The 20,833-nt window shown below is 47.0% G+C and overlaps 1 protein-coding gene and 1 pseudogene across 2 annotated transcripts in view; both read left to right on the forward strand.

Annotated features, from left to right (window-relative positions):
• The first annotated feature begins 305 nt into the window (after nt 1-305).
• LOC114045384 lies at nt 306-1,056 on the forward strand (annotated as a pseudogene).
• A 12,624-nt stretch (nt 1,057-13,680) lies between these two features.
• Nucleotides 13,681-20,833, forward strand: part of RNF185 (ring finger protein 185) — a 31,584-nt gene continuing 24,431 nt past the window's right edge. The window contains exon 1 of one of the 2 annotated variants that reach the window (XM_027863793.1): nt 13,681-13,775. The gene's annotated coding sequence lies outside the window, so the exon portion shown is untranslated. The other variant, XM_027863800.1, reaches the window with a different exon arrangement.

A 20,833-nucleotide genomic window follows, 5' to 3' on the forward strand; every position in this document is an offset into this window, starting at 1 on the left:
GTTGAACCCATGGGAGCTGATGAGAGTACAGAGAAGAAAAAGAAGAGGATACAGGACAGAGTTTTGGGACATGCCCACAATTAGAGTTAGGGTTACGAACAAGCAAAAGAGATTGAAGAGTGACCAGATAGATAGGAAGAGAGCTGAGAGAACAGTGTCATGAAAGCCCAGAGAGGAGAGAATATCTAGGTGGAGAAGGTGGTTAGTAGTGTCAAATGCTGAAGAAAAAAGAAAAAAGCTCAAAAAGAATGGAGGCAGAAAAAAGAGTCCGTCAGACTTGGTAATTAAGATATAGTGGGCTCCTCCTCTCTGCCATCACCATATGACCAGTCTGTTGCTCAGAGACCAGGCCCCCAACTTCAAGGTGGACACCGTGGTCAGTCGCATCTGCTTCTATAACATTTTAGGAAACTCACGGAGTATTTTCTTCTCGCACCCTCAGGACTTTACTCCAGTTTGCACAACAGAGCTGAGCTGAGCTGCAAAGCCGGCATCAGAATTTGCCAAGTGAAATGTTAAAATGATTGCCCTTTCCACGGACTCTACCCGTGATCATCTTGCCTGGAATAGGGATATCAAGGCATACAACAGAGATGAGCGCCCAGAGAAGCTGCCTTTTTCCATCACTGATGATCATCAACTAGACTGTGCCATCAGGCTGGGCGCATGAGACTCAGGTGAGTGGGATGGTGAGGACATGTCTGTGACAGTTTGTGTGGTGTTTATTTTTGATCCAGATAAAGCTCCTGCCCAGCAGCTACTGGTAGGAACATCGATCGGCTCCTCAGAGTGGTTGACAGCCTTCAGCTGCCAGTACACCTGTGGACTGGAAAGCTGGGGATAGTCCTAAAATGCTTCCAACTCATCCTGGAGATGAAGCGTTTTCACCAAAGAGCTCCCTTCAGGCAAGAAAGGACTAGGCGACATTCCCTTGCTGTATGTAGGTCACTCGATCCAGACAGTGCTAGGAGCTGGCTCACTTGAAGACCTTGAACAGAAGGGATGCCCGCCTGCCAACAATGTCTTCTGACAGCAACTGACATAAACATCTTGGTGTGATTAAAGTCAGATGTCTATATTAATAACTTTTTAAAATAGGTTGGGATTTTTTTTTTTTTAGTCTTTTTCAGTCATGTCTAACTCTTCATGACCCCATTTGGGGTTTTCTTGGCCAAGATATTGGACTGGTTTGTCATTTCCTTCTCCGGCTTATTTTACAGATGAGGAAATGGCAGCAAACAGGGTTAAGTGACTTGCCCAGGGTCACACAGCAAACAAGAATTTGAAGCTGGATTTAAATTCAGTATACTAATGACTTGTTAAATGAAAATGGCTGGACAAAGTCACCTGTGACTCCTCTCCATGTGCCTTTAGCAGCATTCGATTTGAATCACTGAATTTTATCTTGACTGTCTCTATGCCGGCTGTCTTTGGAATGTGCTCTTTTTGGGACTTAAATCCTTGCTACATCTGTTGCGATCTCTGTCATCAGCCAACTAGTACTGTTGGCATTCTGGAGCCCTGCACGTGGGACTTCTTTAACTGTGCTAAACAAATCAGCTCTTTTTCTAATTATCCATTGGAGGAAGGGGACAATTTAACATGTCAAGTTTGGAGCTTCACCAGCCTTCTGGGAATTTCTAAATTTGTGCCCAACGCCTTATAATAATTTAGATATTCAGGTAGAAGTTGGGTTTTTTTTCTCAATATTGAGTGTTCCAACCACAGTTTCCAAAAACTTGGAGGCTCTATCTTTCCAGCAGATAACAGAGAAGTAAAAGACAGTCTTAAAACATTGTTACACTGGGCAAGGGGCCTTCTAATAATGTTACAGTATATATTACAGTTGAGGGTACAGAGTAGCCTTGCAGTGACAGCCAGTGAAGGACAGAATTCGTTGTTGAGTCATTTCAGTCACGGCTGACTCTTTGTGACCCACTGGGGGTTTTATTGGCAGAGATACTGGAGCAGTTTGCCATTTCCCTCTCCAGCTCATTTTACAGATGAGGAAACTGAGGCAAACAGGGCTAAATGACTTTCCCAGGGTCACACAGCTAGTGTCTGAGGCCACATTTGAACTCAGATCCTCCTGACTCCAGGGCCAGCGCTTTATCCATCATGCCACCTAGACACCCTGAAGGATAGAATGGTGGAGGAATATCATTATAGATGTCTTTTTTTTTTTTAAAAATGTATCTTTTATCTGTACATGGAAACCTGCCCTTAAATGTTCAAAATATGATGAAAGCATACATACCACATGGAAAGGAAGGGATTCTCTGCAGTGGGTGGTTTTCTGTTTTCTGATATTTGGCTTTTTGGGGAGACACAAGTAAAAGCCTTTTGAAACTCTGTCTATCTGTCTGTCTGTCTGTCTATCCATCCATCCATCCATCCATCCGTCTGTCTGTCTGTGTCTGTCTATCTACACACACACATAGTAGAAAGGGTCAGAACTTGGTCCCTAACCAGATTCTGGCCCTCCAATGACTCCTCCCTCCATTACCCCCAGCAGCCTGGTTGCTAAAACCATAGATGAGTATTGGTAACAAAGGTATGAAGTGTTAATGTGTCTATCCCCTGTTACCCCTGAATCATGAAGGAGTTGTATCTAACAGAATTGCAGGGCCTGCTTGCCACTGGCTGGCTGATTAAGGATTAGCCACACTTGTAGCAACCCTTAAAAAAAGCAAGCTTGCCAGTTTGGAGGCATAGTTCTGGGGTGGGGGGAAACCTTTGTGGAGCATGACCTCTAAACTTCTAGTAGAGGGCAACGGGAGGAATTTAGCTCTACTACATCCCTACAGAGATACTTGCCTATCAAGAGCCTCTGAATCTAGGGGAGAGACAGAGACAGAGACAGAGACAGGCAGACACACGCACACACACACAGAAAGAGAAAGAGAAAGAGAGAGAGATAGAATTGGGGAGAAATTTCAAGAAGCCTGATCCCTGATAGCAAAGAAGAGAGCTAACAAGGGATTTAAGGGATATTTAACTCTGAAAGTTGGGAATCTAGCTGTGGAGAAGAGCAGGTCCAGCTTGGTTGAATGACCTCCTCAGAAGACACTTCACCCAGAGCGGAATAGAATGAGAATACTGAGAAGGGAAAAGATGTTAAGCAGTGCCAGAGGCATGAGGTACCTTAGCCATATACGTTCCCTGTCTGTATGTCTCATGACTAGTCTTCCCATTGACAATGTGTATTTGTGAGATTGTGTGCCCCAAGTTTACGGGGAAATGTAGTTCTGGTCTTACTACACCAGCTTAAAGCCTTTGCTTTAAGTTAATTGCATCTACCGCCCGACTATTAAAGATAAGCTCACCAGTAGGGGCTTGTGATAATTTTAGGAGCATAGAACCACAGTGCTATGAACTTTGGAGGTAGTTTCTACCTTTGGAGCTTCCGTCATTAGGAGGAGCTAGACTTATCTGGAATCAGAGAAGCTGATTCCAGTCAATTCCAAATTGCTTAATTCCTTTTGGGGAACTCCCCATGTGTTAGGGACCTATCAGAGTTGGCTTTCTTTTTGAGGTAAACCTGCTTGTCCTATTGTTGGGACACTCCAACCTTGTGCTTGGGGTGTCTTCTGGATTGCTAGGACTGAATACTGGCAGCTGACACAGGTCCAGGTTGCTCTCTGCACTTCAGAGGCTGTTCACTCTCTGTGGACAGGGGACTTTTCACTGAAGACAGTCTCATACCTTTTGGTGAAGTGAACTGGTCCATATCAGGTTCCTATTCCCTGTTTGGAAAACTCCATGTTGGGAATCCATTCAGTACTAGAAGTTTCCTTTGAGAAACTTTTTTTTTCTTCCCCCCCACCTTGAGGAGAGGGGTGGGGCTGTTAATTGTTCGTTCTAATTCAGCTTTAATGGCTGCTCTTTCCTCACTGCTTGGGTTGGGACAGACTTTTCTAAGTGCCAGGCAGGTAGGGATCTATGATAAACTTGCTAAATGCCATTTGTCTGCTGAATATGCCTCCTCTCCTATTTGGAGTGATTGCAGTCTCAAGTCCCACCAGCTGTGGTAGGCCTGGCTCTCACAAAGGATCGCTAATTTGGGGATTATCTAAGAACTATGCTGAATTAACTATTTGAAACTCTTTACTTGGCATTTAGGAGACAATTAAGAATTATGCCACATGGCCTTTGCTAAGACTTTTTAAAGCGAGGGACTCAAAAAGACAACACTTGAGTGTGCCAAAATCTCTAAAGAACTTGCCAGAACGGGGAATGTGGCCAAATGTCGCCCGGTAAATTTGCTAAGAATAGCAAAAATTTAAGTGGGGGTGAGTATCACTGGGGACAGCAGAGCCGTAGAACAAGCGTGGAGCAGAGATAAGCTCCCCTTTTGTGATTATTGTGAGCTCCCAATTTTTGTGGCCATTCAGCAATCCCTTGGTCCCCGTGACAGCCACGGGGGAGGGGGCTTTGTCAAAGAGTCTAGGTCACTGAACCAGGAAAAGCCTCCTACTCAGTAAACTCTAAAAGGAGAAACAACTTTTGCCCCTGTCCTATTCCCATCTGCAGATAGAATGGAGGTCTCGTGCATGTGTAGACCCCATTAGCTTGCTCAGTTGATGCAATTTCTCCAGCAGAGTAGAAGATGACAGGGAGCTGATGTTCCAAAACGATTGTGATGATTGCCTAAACACATGGTGAAAGAGGGATTCTGACTGGCTTCAGAGGCCTTCCCTCTTGGCCAGGGGCTCAGTGAATCTTTGGCTCAGGGCACCTGGTAAGAGACCATGTGGTAAGGGGAAGTGCCTTACAGCCTTCTCCCCTCTGAGGCCATATGGCCCCCAGGATATGGGCCTTGGTCCTTGGCTTTTTTGCTCACTCTTGTCCCTTCTTGGTGAAGGGAGTAGAGTCTCTGAACTTGGTTAGGACAGCGAGCCCCAGGAATCTGGGAGTCGGAATCCAGGGCAGATTTTGCAACTTGAACATACGACCTAAGTGGGTGAAGGAAGAGATCTCTGGAAGTGGTCTTTGGTACCCCAGCCCAGAAGAAGGATTCACCCATTAATCATCCCTCATTTGGACAGGAACTTTGGGGGGGACCAAAATTACATAGGAACTGAACTAAATTATGAGCCTAATCCCACTACCACCTCCTTCACCAAATCAGTAGAGAAGAGATTATGCCTCTAGGGTATTGGGGGAAAAGTTCATGTTTGTTCTTGCTCTAGATCTATCTTGGATATAAATGTCCCTTTGGAAAAGGGTAAGTGATTAAATGGAACTGGGGTGCTATAATAGGGGAACACAGACAGCAGGGGCTCAAACTAATGGCAGTGCAGAAGAGAGACACCACGGCCCCATCCCAGGATCCACACAAGTAACTACCCCATGGAGGATCTCTTGGGCTTCCTATGGGAGGGGGAGGGGCAGGGCCTCTCTGCCCTCCCAGGAGCTGTGGCTGCTACTCCTACATGGCAGCAGGAATGTGCGCTGCTCTCCTGCTTGCATTTCTTTCCCTGAGTCTAGATAATCAAGCAATCCTAAGATGAACATTTGCAACCTTAGAGGTGGGCAACCTCATGAGTCTGAGTGGTCAGAAGTTCCTAACCCTCAGCAGGAGTTTTCTGCAATTAAATCCTTCTTTGAGAAGATAAACCAATGTCAGACAGGAGGATTGGTCCAAGCCATGACCTGGCCTGCCGGACGCCATGGACCTTGAGGGCCTTGTTTGGGTGGTGATGTAGGTCCAGGGTAAAAGTGCAGTGACAGTCCTAGAAAATGTTTCAGATTTGGGTGTTTTAGGTATCAACCTACTCTTAGGTATTAACCTACCAACTCTTCTGGGAAGAAGAGTATTATAGAACTTGGGAGTTATTGGACTATGTTTTAGGTTTTTATCAATGAAAACTTATGAGCCTTTTAAGTATATGGCAGAAATGAATACCTGGCCTATACTTGAGAAAGCAGGAAAAATCATCTGGGAGCCAGGAGAGATAACAGGTGCCAGATCTGGATTGAAATGATAATTTCATATGATTGCGAACCCCAATGAGGAGAGGGCACTGAGTGATTGAGGAATAACAAAAGTCTGTAGATGGGAATGCGAGTAAGGAGCATTTTCACTACTCACTGGGACCAGTGTGTTGACCCTCAGGGTGGATGGACTGATGCTAACAAAGAATGGACAGAAAGTTATTAGTTTACTCCTGTTTTCTCTGCCAAAAATGATCTTTGGGTTGGAAAGCAGAGAACACAATTGGCTAATAGGAAATCAATAGCCAAGATAAGTAAGGAGATGGTAGGAGAACATTTGCCCTCGATGAGTTCAAGGCACCAGGCCCAGATGAAAGTTACATCTTTGGGGACTGAAAGAACCGGCAGGTATGGCTGCTAAGCCAACATCGGCAGTCTCTGAAAGATCATGGAGAACTGGCAAGGGACTGCAGGGCTGGAAAGGGCTAATGCTGGAGGAGAAAAGAATAAAGTCCGCAAACTTAAGGCTGGAGAGCCCGACTTTGACTCTTGCTCCTGTCTCAGGGAGGACTTTCCACCTAGGACTGAGGAACATGGCAGGAGCAGCTGCCTTGGGTGCCACATCTGACCCAGCCACTAGGGGGCGCCATAAGAGTGAGCTGTCAGTTTACTAATTCTGCACACGTACCCATCCTCTGGTCCTCCCCAGTCCTAAGCCAACAGAGTCTGCACTTCCCTAGATACCTTCCTGGGGTCCTAACAAAGACTATGAGTTTCTACCAACTCCTAAGTGAATTGGCTAGTGTCCTGTCATTCGATGGTTCCAAACTCTTTTCCTTCCTCAGTGTGACTGCTCCGAATTTACTCTATTGGCATAGGAGTTAATTGCATTTACTGAATCTAAATCAAAAGTAAAAATTTAAAAGGTACAACTTTAATACTCAATCACTCCCATAAAAGGTCCAAATTTTCACCTCCCCCCCCCCTAGCTTTTACATCTTTTTAGAGATGAACCTAAAGACCTTTTCACCCGGCACTGCTTGGTCTCAAATTCACAAGAAGAGGGTGGAATGCTTTACCACCATTAGTTTCAACATCTAGTGGCTTTCAGAGCAAATGAGAAACTCCTTGACAGCAGCCTAGCAGACCTCCTGCTTGAGAACTTTGTGATCTGGTTCAGGGAAGCCCAGGGCCCATGAGGTCTCTGATGCCTCCTCAGAACCTTCTCCCAGTGTGACTATCATGCACCCCCAAAGCCTCAGAGTCCATCCCTGAAGAGTGACAGTCCAAAGGGCGTGAACTATCAGGCTGGACCCCAGGAGATAGGGAGTATATGGAGGAAAGAGAGACAGAAAGACAAAAGGGGGAAGGAGGGAAGGCGGACAAGAGAGGAGGGGGGCAGAGGGGAGAGAGGGAGAGGCATCAGTGCGCAGGATGGACTGGAGTGGGGGAGATGCAGGGCTCGAACTCTAGGTAAAAGGTGATGAAGTCTGAACTAAGATGGTGGCTGTGTGACTCTAGAGAAGGCATCATATCTGAGAGATGTTGTGAAGATTGGAAGGCAAAGACCTGGCAACTAACAGGATATATAGAGTGAAGGAGAAGGAGGCTAATGTCAGAATTCTAAACCTAGGAGATTGGAGGCTGGTGGGATCTTCAATAGAAATAAGGACGAGCTTAGGGGGAAAGATCATGAGCTCATTTGGACCCCGTGGGTTGAAGACGTCTTTGGGACGTCCAACTTGAGTCCAGTAGACAATAGATGACGGAGGACAGAAGCTCAGGGAAGAGGTGGGCATTGGATGTAGAGACATGGGAGTCATCTGCATAGAGATGGGAGCTGATGAAGTCCTAAAGAAAAAGAATGTAGAGAAGAGAGCCCAGAAAAGAACAATAGGGGGCACCCTCAGTGGGGGGGGGGGTGGCATGATGTCGATGGGGACGATGAGCCAATGGAGGAGGCTGAGAAGCAGGGGTCAAACAGGTAGGAGAACCAGGAGGGAGCAGTGTCACAAAACCCAAACTGGAGAGAATATTCTGGAGAGGGTAATCCACAATGACAAAGGCAGCAGATAGAGGATTAGGAGTGTTAATATGTCTATACCCTGTTACCCCTGAACCATGAAGGAGTTGTCTCTAATGGAATGGAAAGGCCAGCTTGCCATTGGCTGGCTGATTAAAGATTAGTCACACTTGTAGCAACCCTTAAAAAAAGCAAGCTTGCCAGTATGGAGGCATAGTTCAGGCGGGGAACACCTTTGGGGAGCATGACCTCTAAACTTCTCCTGGAGGGCAATGGGAGGAATCAGGATTAGGGCTCAGAAAAGACCATCAGATTTGACAAGTTAAAAACTTTTGATAACTTTGGTTGACAACTTTAAGTTTCAGATGAGACATGAGGTTGGAAGCCAGGCTGCAAAGGGTTGAGGAGCGAGAGGAGAGAGGGAACAGGCAGCAAGTATGGGAAAATTGTTCAAGGAGTCTGAGAAAAGAAGAGATATAGAACTATAGCCTGGAGGGACGGTGGGATCGAGTGAAGGTGTGTTGAGGATGAGGGAGACTTGGGAACATCCGAAGGCAGTAAGGAAAGAATCAGTTGATAGGAAAAGGTTAAACATTTCAGAAAGAGAGGGAGAAATAATATGTATTCTGCTTTTTGAGAGAGGCTAAAGGGGCAGAGGGTACTTCCAACATGTGGAGTCCAGGGGTGGAGGGAGCTTGCAGGGTGAGGAGGTTTCTATACATGGTAGAGAGAGTTCTGTGGGGAGTCAGGAGTATAACTTGGAGAGGAAGTCCCTCTGGAAGATCCTGCTGCCCCTACAGCCCCCTCCTCCCATACCCTCCATTGTGAGGAAGTGCCTGGGCCAGCTGCCTCACTGCCCCACCACCCCACTCCTGGTCCAGCTCCATCCACCCGTCCATCCACTCCCAGTGCTCTGGACTTGGGCACCATACACTCCACCCTCTCCCATTTTCAGCTGTTTTTGATTTGTTGTCTTCTCTCAAAATTCGAATGTAAGCTTATTGAGGGCAGAGAATAAATACAGTTATCCCTTCCACCAGTACAGTGCCCCAGGATCTGGAAAATCCACTCAAAAACTTTTAGCCCTCCCTTCGTACTGGAGAAGTCTGAATTATTATGGTATTAAAAGATAAAATATTTTTTCCTTTTTTGGTGAGGCAATTGGGGTTAAGTGACTTGCCCAGGGTCACACAGCTAGTGAGTATCTGAAGCTGAATTTGAACTCAGGTCCTCCTGACTCCAAGGCCGGTGCTCTATGCACTGCGCCACCTAGCTGTCCCCAAAATATTTTGACATTATACAATACTATACATACATTTTATGCATTTCTGAGTTTCTAAACTTTTTCTGTGTCATCTCCAGCTTCCCCAAAACTGCCTAAAAATTCTCATTTAATTTCTTATACCAACTGGCAATATATTAAAACTACGATGGGGAAAGTCACGATGTGGAAGGCATAACTGGACCTCTCTTTTTGCTAGCATTTTTTATTTCCAGTGCTTAGCAGAGTGCCTGGCACATGGTAATTGCTTAATAAATGCTTGTTGGCGTTACTTTTCTAAAGTTTCTATTTCAAAATTCCTACTCAGTATTATTCTTTTCATCAGAAATACTTGAGAGGGCTCTATTCTAGAGGTGTCAAATTTGTGGCCAGTGGGCCTACAACATTCCTAAATGAAGACTGAACTGGATTAAATTTTATTGGAAAATGTTTAACAAAACAAAAACACAATGTAGATAATGTTAATTTGTGGCTTTAATTTGTGTGACTTGGTAAGGAATCCTTTCTATTTGAGTTTGACATCACCACTCTGTTCCATGAAAGGTCCACTTTTCTTTCTCTGTAGAGTTATACTGAGCTTTGAAGGACAAGTTATTCTCCCTGCTTTTTTTTTTTTTTTTTTTGCCTTTTGGAATACTCAGTTACATGATCTCCACTCATTTTTAGTAGAAGCTGCCAGGTCTTGTATGATCCTGACTCATTCCCTGAACTTCTTTCTGGATGCTTGTAGCAATTTTTCTTTGACATGGGAGCTCTAGGTATTGATTATGACATTGCTGGGATTCGTCCCTTTTGGGTTCCTTTCAGGAAGTGACCAGTGGATTCTTTCTATCTTTACTTACTTTGCTTTTTGATTCTAAAACATTTAAGAAGTTTCCTTTTATGATTTCTTGAAATATAATATCCAGCACTTAATTTTTTTTAATAATGGTTTTTATAGAAGACAGTGACTTAAACTGTCTCACCTTGACCTTTTCCGGGTCAGTTGTTTTTTATATCAGATATCTTATATTTTCTTCCACTTTTTCAATCTTTATTTTTTCCTATTATTTCTTGCTATCTCATAAAGTCCTTGATTTGTTGGTCTATCCTAGTTTTTAAGGAGCCCGTATCTTGTTTAAGGCTCATCACTTTCTCTTTTAAGCTACTTCAATCAACAAACATTTATTAAGCAGCTACTATGTGTCAGGCACTGTGCTAACCACTGATGATACAAAAAGAGGAAAAAGACAGTCCCTGCCCTCAAGGAATTTACAGTCTAATCGGGGAGACACGTAAACAAATGTATACAAACAATATACAGGATAGATGGGAAATAATTAACAGAGAGAAGACACTAGAATTAAGAGGGGTTGGGGAAGGCTTCCTGTGGAAGACAGGATTTTAGTTGGGAAGTCAGGGGGTAGAGATAAGGAGGGAGAACATCTTAGGTATGGGGGACAGACAAAATGCCCAGAGCTAAGTAATGGAACCAAGAGGCCAATGTCACTGACTAAAGAGTGCCCGTCCAGGATTAAGGTATAAGAAGACTGGAAAGGTAAGTGGGGAGCAGGTAATGAAGGGCTTTTAACGTCAAACAGCATCTGGTCTTTGTGTCTGAAGGCAATAGGGAGGCCCTGGAGCTTGAGTTCCAGCAGAGTGACATGATTAGACCCGTGCTTTAGGAAAATCACTTTGGCTGAATGGAGGATGGACTGGAGTAGGGAGAGCCTGGAGGCTGACAGACTTCCCAGCAGCTACTGCAATAATCCACCAGAGTGGAGGGGGCGGCTAGGTGGCGCAGTGGATACAGCACCAGCCCTGGACTCAGGAGGACCTGAGTTCAAATCCGATCTCAAGACACATAACACTCACTAGCTGTGTGACCCTGGGCAAGTCACTTAACCCCATTGCCTAGCCAAAAAAATAATAATAATAATAATAATCCACCAGAGTGCGTGCAGTGTCAGAGGGGAGAAGGGGCGTGTTAGGCAGAGATGTTGCACAGGTGAAATCGACAGGGCTTGGCACCATATCAGATCTGGGGGAAGCGGAGAGAGGGAGTGAGGAGTCCAGGGCGACCCCTAGATTGTGACCTGGGGGGACTGGGAGGAAAGTGGTATCCTCAACAGTAATAGGGAAGGTGGGATCTTTCCTCTAGACTACAGTTTTTATTTTACTTTAAAATCTCGTTTCATTTCATGGAGACCTTGTGGAAAATCCATTTTTCCTCTGAGTCTCTTTGCAGTCATTATAGAATTAGAATTATATATATATATACATATATATACATACATATACACATATATAATTATAGAATATAGAGAGAGAGAATTATAGAATACATATATAGAGAGAGAATTATAGAATATTTTTTAATACTGGTTTGTTTTGTTTTTTTATTTACTCATCTCTTTAGCTTCAGTTCCTGAATTGGGGCTGTATGTCCCAGCAACACTGGCCTAGAGGCAGTGGGGGTGGGGCACCGCAGTGGATAGAGCATGGGGCCTGGAGTCAGGAAGAATCAAGTTCCAATCCAGCCTCAGACACTTACTAGCTGTGGCACCCTGGGCAAGTCACTTAGCCTCTGTTTGTTTTAGTTCTCTCAACTGTAAAATGAAGATAATTGTAGCACGCATCTCCCAAGGGTCATTGTGCAGATCAAATGAGATCATTGTAAAGTGCTTGGCATATAGTAGGCACCGAATAAAGGCTTGTTCCCACCTTTCTTGTTATTTCTTACACAAGATCCTCCCAACTCCAGGCTTTTTCATTGGCTTTCCCCAGTCTGGAATCTCAACTTGGCCCTGGCTTCCTTCAAGACTCAGCTCAGGTCTCACCATCTACAAGAGGCCTTTCCTGGGATCCCGTCCACTGAGAGCGCCTTTACTCCGACTGCCTCCCACGTATATGTAGAGCTTATAGTACAAGGTTGTTTTCACGCCATCTCCTACATCGGAATGTGAGCTCCTTGGGGGGAGATGCCATGTTTTTGCCCTTCTTTGTATCCACAGTGTTTAGCATGGTGCCTGGCACACAGTAAGAGCTTAGTAAATGCTTCCATGGCAGAGTTAGAATCCACCTGCTGATGCACTTATGGGTAGGGTGGCTGGTCCTACTTGTTCTCACCCTGGGTCACCCAGGCTCTTCTGCTGGCCTCTGCCTCCTACAGACAGATGCTCCTCACCCCCAGGGACTAGGCTACCAGTTCAACAAGAACTAGGAAAGAACTCTAGTTCAAAGTCTCGTCACCTCTTGCCTGGACTATTTCACTAAGAGAGTTGTTTCCCCTTCAGGTTGTTCCCTTTCCAAGTCATCTTCCACAAAGCTACAAAAATAATCTTCCCAAGCCACGTTTGACCACGTCCCGCCCTTGTTCGAGTCTTTGATAGTTCACTATTGCCTCTAAAATGCAAACTCCTCACACTGGTATTTGAAGTCTTCCTGAATCTAATTTCAACCTACTCCTTCAACCTTGGTTCTAAAGCCCCTCTCCCAGCCTTGACGCTCCCTGTTCTGAGGACCTTCCCAGCTCTGACATCCCCTGTTCGAAGGCCCTCCCACCTCTGACATCCCCTGTTCTAAGACCCCTCCACCAGCTCTGATACTCCCTGTTCTAAGTCTCCCAGCCCTGACACTCCCTGTTCTGAGGCCCCTCCCAGCTCTGATAATTCTTGTTCTGAGGCCCCTCCCAGCTCTGACATCCCCTGTTCGAAGGCCCTCCCAGCTCTGACATCCCTGTTCTGAGGCCCCTCCCAGCTCTGACATCCCCTGTTCTAAGCCTCCCAGCCCTGACACTCCTTGTTCTGAGGCCCCTCCCAGCCCTGGCATCCCCTGTTCTGAGGCCCCTCCCAGCCCTGACACTCCCTATTCTGAGGCCCCTCCCAGCTCTGACATCCCCTGTTCTAAGACCCCTCCACCAGCTCTGATACTCCCTGTTCTAAGTCTCCCAGCCCTGACATCCCCTGTTCTGAGGCCCCTCCCAGCTCTGATATTCCTTGTTCTAAGGCCCCCCCCAGCCCTGACACTCCCTGTTCTGAGGCCCCTCCCAGCTCTGACATCCCCTGTTCTAAGGCCCTCCCAGCTCTGACATCCCTTGTTCTAAGGCCCCTCCACCAGCTCTGACATCCCCTGTTCTGAGGCCCCTCCATCAGCTCTGACATCCCTCGTTCTAAGGCCCCTCAACCAGCTCTGACATCCCCTGTTCTGAGGCCCCTCCCAGCTCTGATATTCCTTGTTCTAAGGCCCCCCCCAGCCCTGACACGCCCTGTTCCGAGGCCCCTCCCAGCTCTGACATTCTATTACGCCCCTCCCGCTTCCGCATCCCACGTGCCTCCCTCCCCGGCGGAACCTTGGTCGTCAGAGCAAAGGTGTCCCGCCCACGGTGCCCGCCGTTCTCTTCCGGGAGCGGGCCGGAAGTGCCGTCGCGTAGGCCCTATCCCCTGCGTCAGCTGACGGGATCCCGCGGAGGAGGCTCCGGAGCCGCCGCAGCCGGTGCTTGACTGACGTGACGGGCGGCGGACGGAGCGAGCGAGCGAGCAAGCGCGCGCTGAGGTACCACGGCGGCCCGTGGCCCGCGGCGCTCCGGGGCCGCCTACACTCACTGAGGGTGCGGGCCTGGCCTTGGGTTTGGGGGCGGGGAGGGAGCGGGTTGGGATCTCCTCTCCAGGTCCTGGTGCAGCTGCGCAGGCGCCCTGGCAGGGAAGGGAAGGGAAGGCGGGGGTCTGACTCCTCGGGACGTACGCGACTTCAACCTGCTACTGGGCATGCGCCCTGGAAGGCTGGGGGGCCTCGTTCTTCTTGGACCGTCTGGGGCTGTGACATGCCCCCTACAACTTTCCAGTGCGCAGGCGCACTAAGAGGAGAGGAGGTGGTTAGAATGTCTTAACGTGAGACTGCGCATGCGCTCGAGATCATGGCGCAGTCCACCGACTAGGATGACCACGTCTGCTCTTGAACAGTTTTAACTCCACCTGCGCATGCGCTGTACTAAGTCAGGGTGAGCACTGAGAGAACCTCGGGCTCCAACACTTTTGCTTCTGCGTGCGCATGCGCTGTATGAAACTTGGCTGGTTGGGAGCTGACGACTCACCCGCCTGTGGACCCCCTGCGACTGCGCAGTCGCTGTTCAATTTCTGGGCCAGGATGCCCTCTCCCCTCTTTGGTGATGTCTGATCCCCTTCCCTAGGGCTGCGCAGATGCCCCGGGGGCGGCCTGGCCCGGGCAGGAGCGTGAGTTAGGGCTGGTCAGCCGTGGCCGCAGCGCTGACTTCACCATGGGCCTTGTTCCTGCACCTGCTGTGGTCACTGCGGACGTGACCCTGAGCTCTAGCATTAAGCAGTGGGGAGCTCCGCCCTTCTGAGCCTCCCTTTGCTCATCCATAAAATGGGCGTGAAAATCCCTGCACGCCTGTGCCGCAGTGTCATTCTGAGCATCGGAGGGCGAGTGAAAACCCCTGTGTGTAAACCCCCCATTAGGTGAGAACCCGAGCAGAAGGGAAACAGGGTGCCCCTGAAGCTTCCAGCCTCCTGGCTGTCCATGCTTATGGTCAGCAAGTGCTCAGGCCCACCTTGTGCCCAGCACTGGTACTGGTCTAGAGGAGGGAGATTGGGTCACTCAGAGCCCGAAGAGCGCCAGGCACTTTGCCCAGGACCGTCTGAGAGTTAAGCAGCCTTCTTAAGTCTTAACCCTCCTCGCGCTTGTGGGCATAACTTAGCTTAAACTCTTGCCTGCCTTTTCTGATATGTAAGTTCTTTTTCCACGAAGGCGTCAGGCTGGGAATCTGGCATGCAAAGATTAAGAAAAGGACAGGGGCCTTGACCTTAGGAGCCGTATTCCCAGCCAAAGGAGGCTGCTGCAGGTGTGCTGACAGACCTTTCACAGGGGAAGGAGTGGCAGGGGTAAAGTTCTTCATATCCCTGGAGGAAGAGCATCTCAGGAGATGAGAGGAGAGGAGCTGAGCGGAGCAGCTGGGCAGAGAAGGCTGCTTTAGGTAGGTGGCCTAGGCTGGTCCTTGAAGAAGGGATCATGAAAGGCCCAGAAAAGGAAGAAGCCCCTTCCCAGGATTGGGCCCACCCAGCTCTTCAAATTCATGGAAGTGGGAGAGAGAAGGAGGAGATCCAGGAATAGCAAGCTAACCAGAAATACTTGTTTGCTTAGACTGGAACACAGAATGAAGGAAGGGGAGGGACTGATATCAAACAGAGCCAGAAAGGTCAGCTAGAGGAGTGTGGAGGGAGGCCTTCAAGGCCTCGTGTTTGGGCAGCTCTTGCCTCTCTCCCAAACTCCCATCCCCCCTGGTCAATTACCCACTAGAGAAATTGAGAGACCACATTTGTCTGAAACTCAGTATGTCTAAAACCAAGTTTATCTGTCCCCCTGACCCCAGCCCTCTTCTGAGCTTGCCTGTTTCTGGTGAAGGCACCACCATGCTTGCAGTCACCTCAGTCATCCCTGGTTTAATTCCGGCTTAGCTCAGGTGCCTTTCCCAATCTGATGCCTGGCCCCTCTTGTTGGGGTGCTCTCCTGCCACCCCAAATTACTATTTACTTTTTAAAATTTTTCTCTCTGCTTATCTTTGTACATATTGTTTTCTTTGATCAACCATATGCTACAAGAGTAAGGACCATTTTGTTTGTCTCTATGTCCCCTTTAAATAAAATTTTTCCTAAAAAAAATTGAGACAGTGAAGGCTTTTGGACGGAGGAGTGGTATGGTCGCACCTGAGCATCAGCAAGAGTGTTTTGGGAGCTGTGTGAATGAAAGATTGGGGAGGAGAGGAAGGAGCCCGGGAGACCAGAGGATTGTAATTGTACAAGTAAGACATGATGACTCCTTATTAAGTTCTTTTTGTGTGGAAGATATTGTGCTAGACATTCAGAGTACAAAGGTTTTTTTAAGTGGCAGGGTCTTTGACCATACCTCATCAGGGGTAACAAGCAAAGAAAATGAGAAATCCTAAGGGAAGGAGACAAGTTTGACCACTGAGATTTGGTGGGAAAAGATTCACCAATAGGTCTAGAAGGATGCCCCTTATTCAGAAGGAATAACATAGACAAAAGAGGGTTGGAGCGGAATATCATTATGTATTAAGAATATACGTAAAGAAATCTGGAAAGCAGAGGTGGAGAAGCCTGGGAGAGAGGAACAGAAGTGACCCAGCCTCACAGTTTTGAAGGATGAAGGAGCAGAGAGAAGACAAATAGAAAGGTCTCTGTAACAAACTTTGGAGCCACTGCATCTGAAAACAATAATAATAATAATAATAATAATAGCTGACATTTCTGTCCTGTTCACTATGTGCCAGGCAGTGTGCTAAGCACTTTACAATCCTTATCTCTTTTGATCCTCACAACCATGCTGGGAGGGAGGGGCCCTTATTCTCTTCATTTTACAAACTGAAGCAAACAGGGTTAAGTGACTTGCCCAGGATCACTCAGCTAGCTGCCCCTCTTCCCAATTTAGACTCTGGGTATCACAGCCCTTGATGTGCTATGTATGGAAGCAGATATCAAGCGAATGGTAACAGATAGGAAGCTGGACCAGATAGACACAGAGAAGGTCCATCCACATGGAGACAACAATTTTGTGGGCCTTGAAGGATCCTTCTCAGCATATCTGAAAGCTGGGAGGATACCAAATACTTGGGGGAAATTACCCCAAAAAGAATGATTGAAAAGATTATTAGTTACTGACCATATGCCTAACTAGCTCACGTCTACAGAAATCTTCCTGAGAATAATCTATACACGATAACATATTACATAATCCATATTAAGGGCTCCCATAACATAGCTGTGAGAAGGGAACAAGGAGGCGTTTGCAAATAATTTTCTGGAGCAGATCACGTTTTTACAATTACACAGTTGATTCAAAAGCCAACAAATACAGGGTTTCTCTATAGGTATTGTGTGTGGACTATGAAAAAAACAATCTCAGGAGAACAGCCAACAAGGTGTTGCCATATATTAAAATCGTACCGGATTTCCTGAAAGGTCTGACAGCAGAAATAACTTTGTTTACGCCTCCGCTTGGTCCTGTCCAGTGAGGCATAAAACCAGGAGGTGTGTGTTGGCCATTGTCAGCACAGAGTCCAGATGGAAGAAGGAGGCCTGGATGAAGTGTCCCCATGCCTTTGTTTTCTACACCAAGCCTCAGACCATTACAGAATCAAAACCATTTGATATCACCATCTACGGTGGAAAAACCAAGCGGAAGGTCTGTTGTTTGGACAGTGATGTTCATTGGGTAAACAGCCTATAGGGCTGATTCAGTAGCATCTTGGATATATGTAGCCCACTGACAGTGAGCGGGGTCCATGATAGAAAAGGACACTAGGTGAAAATAGGTGGGATTAAGTTTGGGAAATTTTGCAGTGTGTCCAGCGACCCCAAACATCTCCCTGAAGCAAAGGCCCAGCCTTCCATCAACAATAATGGTGCTCCAAGGCTGTGGCTCGTGGTATACCACAGTCTCCAGGGAATTCAAGATGTAGTTCACCCAGAGGGCAGTGGAAGATCATGTGGTGACGGTAAACCAGCGTGTAACCAATGAGGAGTCACTCATAAAAAGGGGCATTACAGGGTCGTCCAGAGGAAGAGGAGGGAGGCTAGTCATAGTGTGGCCAGGGATAACGGCCTGCCTGCTTCATTACTGTTGAGATAATCTATTCAGTCAGTGAACTTTTATTAAGCACCTACTACATGCCAGGGCACTATGCTAAGTGTGGAGGATCAATACAAAAAAGAAAGATAGGGTCTGCCCTCAAGGAGCTTACAGTCTAATGAGGAAAAAACCCACCAACAGAAGCGGGGGGTGGGGGGGAAGTGCCCATTGCAGGGCAGGATGCAGAAGTCCAAAGGAGTACGCCTGGGTAGGAAGTGAAGAGCTGCCTGGCCTGGGCCCCCTCCTTAAATGGAGGCTTTGGAAAGACTGCTGGAGGGTAGAATACCGATGAGGACTGAGGACCAAGGCTGATGAAATGTTGAATGATGATGAGGGTGGTGGGTGGATGGCTGTGTGGAGGATTTACCAGAGAACGTAGGCAGGAGCTGCAAGGGATTAAAGGGGATGGATGGGGTGCAATCTGCACAATCGGAGGGAGGTGCAGGGATGAGCTCACCATCCAAGCATGCTTCAGATCACCTACTAGGAACTAGATTAGCCAGGGGAGGGGTGGTCAGAGAGGCAACCAATCACAGGCCTGGGTGTGGTGGGAAACTTGCAACAATATCAAGGCCCCATTTCAGACTTTTTGAGTAGAGAAAGGGAGGCTGGCCAGGCATGTGAAATACACTCAGGGTTTGGGGAAGGAATGTTTTACCACCTCATCTCTCGTCTGTGCTCCAGCCAAACTGAGTTACTTGTAGCCTAGACCCCTGGGCCTCCCTGTTGGACCTACAGGCCCCAGGAGCAGCCATCTGCCCTTCTGCTGCATTCCAACGACCCCTGGGGCTTTGGGTCTGTCCTGTAGCTGACTCCATGTAGCTGTGTGGTCTCCCTTTAGTAAAATGTAGACTCTTGGAGAGCAGAGGCTGAATTGATTTTTTTTTGTATCCAGAGTGCTTTGGGCCTAGAAGTGCTTACAAAGGCATCGTTTATTTATTCCTTGGACCAAAGTTCTGTAAAGGAAGTTATCCTAGGAGGGATGGTATGCTCCCAAGCAGGAAATTCTGAAGATGAAAAGTAGATCTACAGAGATGGAAAAGGAGAAGTTGTTTAAAGAGAGGTCAGCATGGACACTCACCAAGACAGTCAAGAGAGCCTCAGAGAGTGAACTCCATGCCAGTGGGCCATAAGGAATGACACGTGTGAGCGCTGAGCTGCTGTCAGTGAGGATACAGATGGGGCCAGAGCCTGAGGAAGGGCAGACGTCGAGGGGAGAAAGTAAGAAGCCCATGAGTTTGACTTTCATTCCTGGCACAATTCTAAAATAAGTCATGAAAGGGCTCAGTAGAGACCAGCTAGAAAAGGCAGGAGTGACCACAAAGGACCAGCAGGGCACTGTCGAGAACAGGCCACACCAAACTGACCCAATGCCCTTTTGTGGTAGGGTCAGTAGCCTAGAAGACTAGGAGAACGACCTGGGTGGGGTTTACCTAGATTTTAGCAAAAATCCCTCCATGTTACTGGGGAAAAGATGGAGAGATGTAGGCTGGATTGGTAATATAGCAAGGTGAATTTTGACCTGATTGATTGACCAGACCCCAGAGTAGTTACAAGCATTCGCTCTCAGCCTTTGGTCTCTTGGGCCTACATTAAGAATTTTATACTGAGCAAGTCCAAAATGACAGTTTGATATCATTGGAGGATTCCTTGGGATGCAGGAGCCATTGGGTGGTTTTGGGTGGGGCCGGATCGGCTCATGTCCTCCACGTACATGAAGACGCTTTGCTTTGAGTCCCCTCGAACTTGGAAGTCTTAATTCCTTTTAGGAGAGAAGTTAATGAGTTGGAAGCAAGGTAGAAGCATTTCATGTTCTCTAGCCGTTATTCCTGACATTATTGTGTTGGGGTCATGTTTTAAATAGAGACTTTCATTCCCAGGCCTTGCTCATTTCTCGCCGATGGTGGCATTGGAGCTGGCCATTTCTTCCTCAGCCTTAAGTTTAGTTGACAGTGGACTAATCCCATTCGAAAGTCATTTCCAGCTTTGAAATTTACTGAGGTCTTGACGTGTTCTGATTGATTCATTCAGCAAACATTTGTTTTGACCTATAACATTCAGCCATGACAAAAAATGTTACTATGTTCTGCTGAAAAGTGCTTCTGGTATTTAATTTTCTAAACATTTTAAAGTCTTCAAATAGCCATCCTGCTTATAAATCTATCCTGCATGTAATCCCAGAATCATTTTCATTCACCATTGAGTTAACGTTTATTAGGCACCTGCTGTGTGCAGAATATTCTGCTAAGTCTTGCAGGAGATACAAAAGCTTAGCTAAGATGTGGCTTCCTTCTTCATGAAACTCTCCATCTTTGGAGAGCAAGAAGGCACAAACGTAGACACGTGATACACTCAGTAGGGAAATTAGAAGTCATGAACTCAGGGAAACACTGGGGTCCTGAAAGTGGTACCTGGTTGCACAGCCTTGTGTCCTGCCAACCACAGCACCTGAGATTCTCAAAATAGCAAATGTTATTGGCATGTGGTTGCCTGCCTGACTATAGCACATCTTTGCATTTGCCAACATTTTTAAAAACTGTGAAATGCCTATTAATTATCCACGTACTGGGTAGTTTGGCCTCAATTTAATAGTGGAGAAATGAACATTTTAAAAATACTAATCTAGAGGCAGCCTTTTGAGGAAATAGACGGTCAGTATTTCAAGGACCAGGGACTTTCATTCGTATTTTTACTGTTTTCAGCAGCCCACATTCTGACGGTCTCTGTGTCCTGGTAGGTAGTTTCATAAATTGCTGTGGCCCACATCCCTCTTAATTTCCACTTCGTAGAATCCCTAGGTGCAGCGCAGCACCACTTCCTTCTGGAGACCTTTCTTGTTCTCTCCCAGCTGTTAAGTGCATAAACCTCTAGACTTTAAGAGACCAGGTTTGCCTCCTTGTTGTGATGATGCTTTGTTGGCAGGAGGTGCACTCGAGGTTTCAAGATTT

This window comes from Vombatus ursinus, unplaced genomic scaffold (genome assembly GCF_900497805.2).
Source record: "Vombatus ursinus unplaced genomic scaffold, bare-nosed wombat genome assembly UNPS02001287.1, whole genome shotgun sequence".
Lineage (NCBI taxonomy): Eukaryota > Metazoa > Chordata > Mammalia > Diprotodontia > Vombatidae > Vombatus > Vombatus ursinus.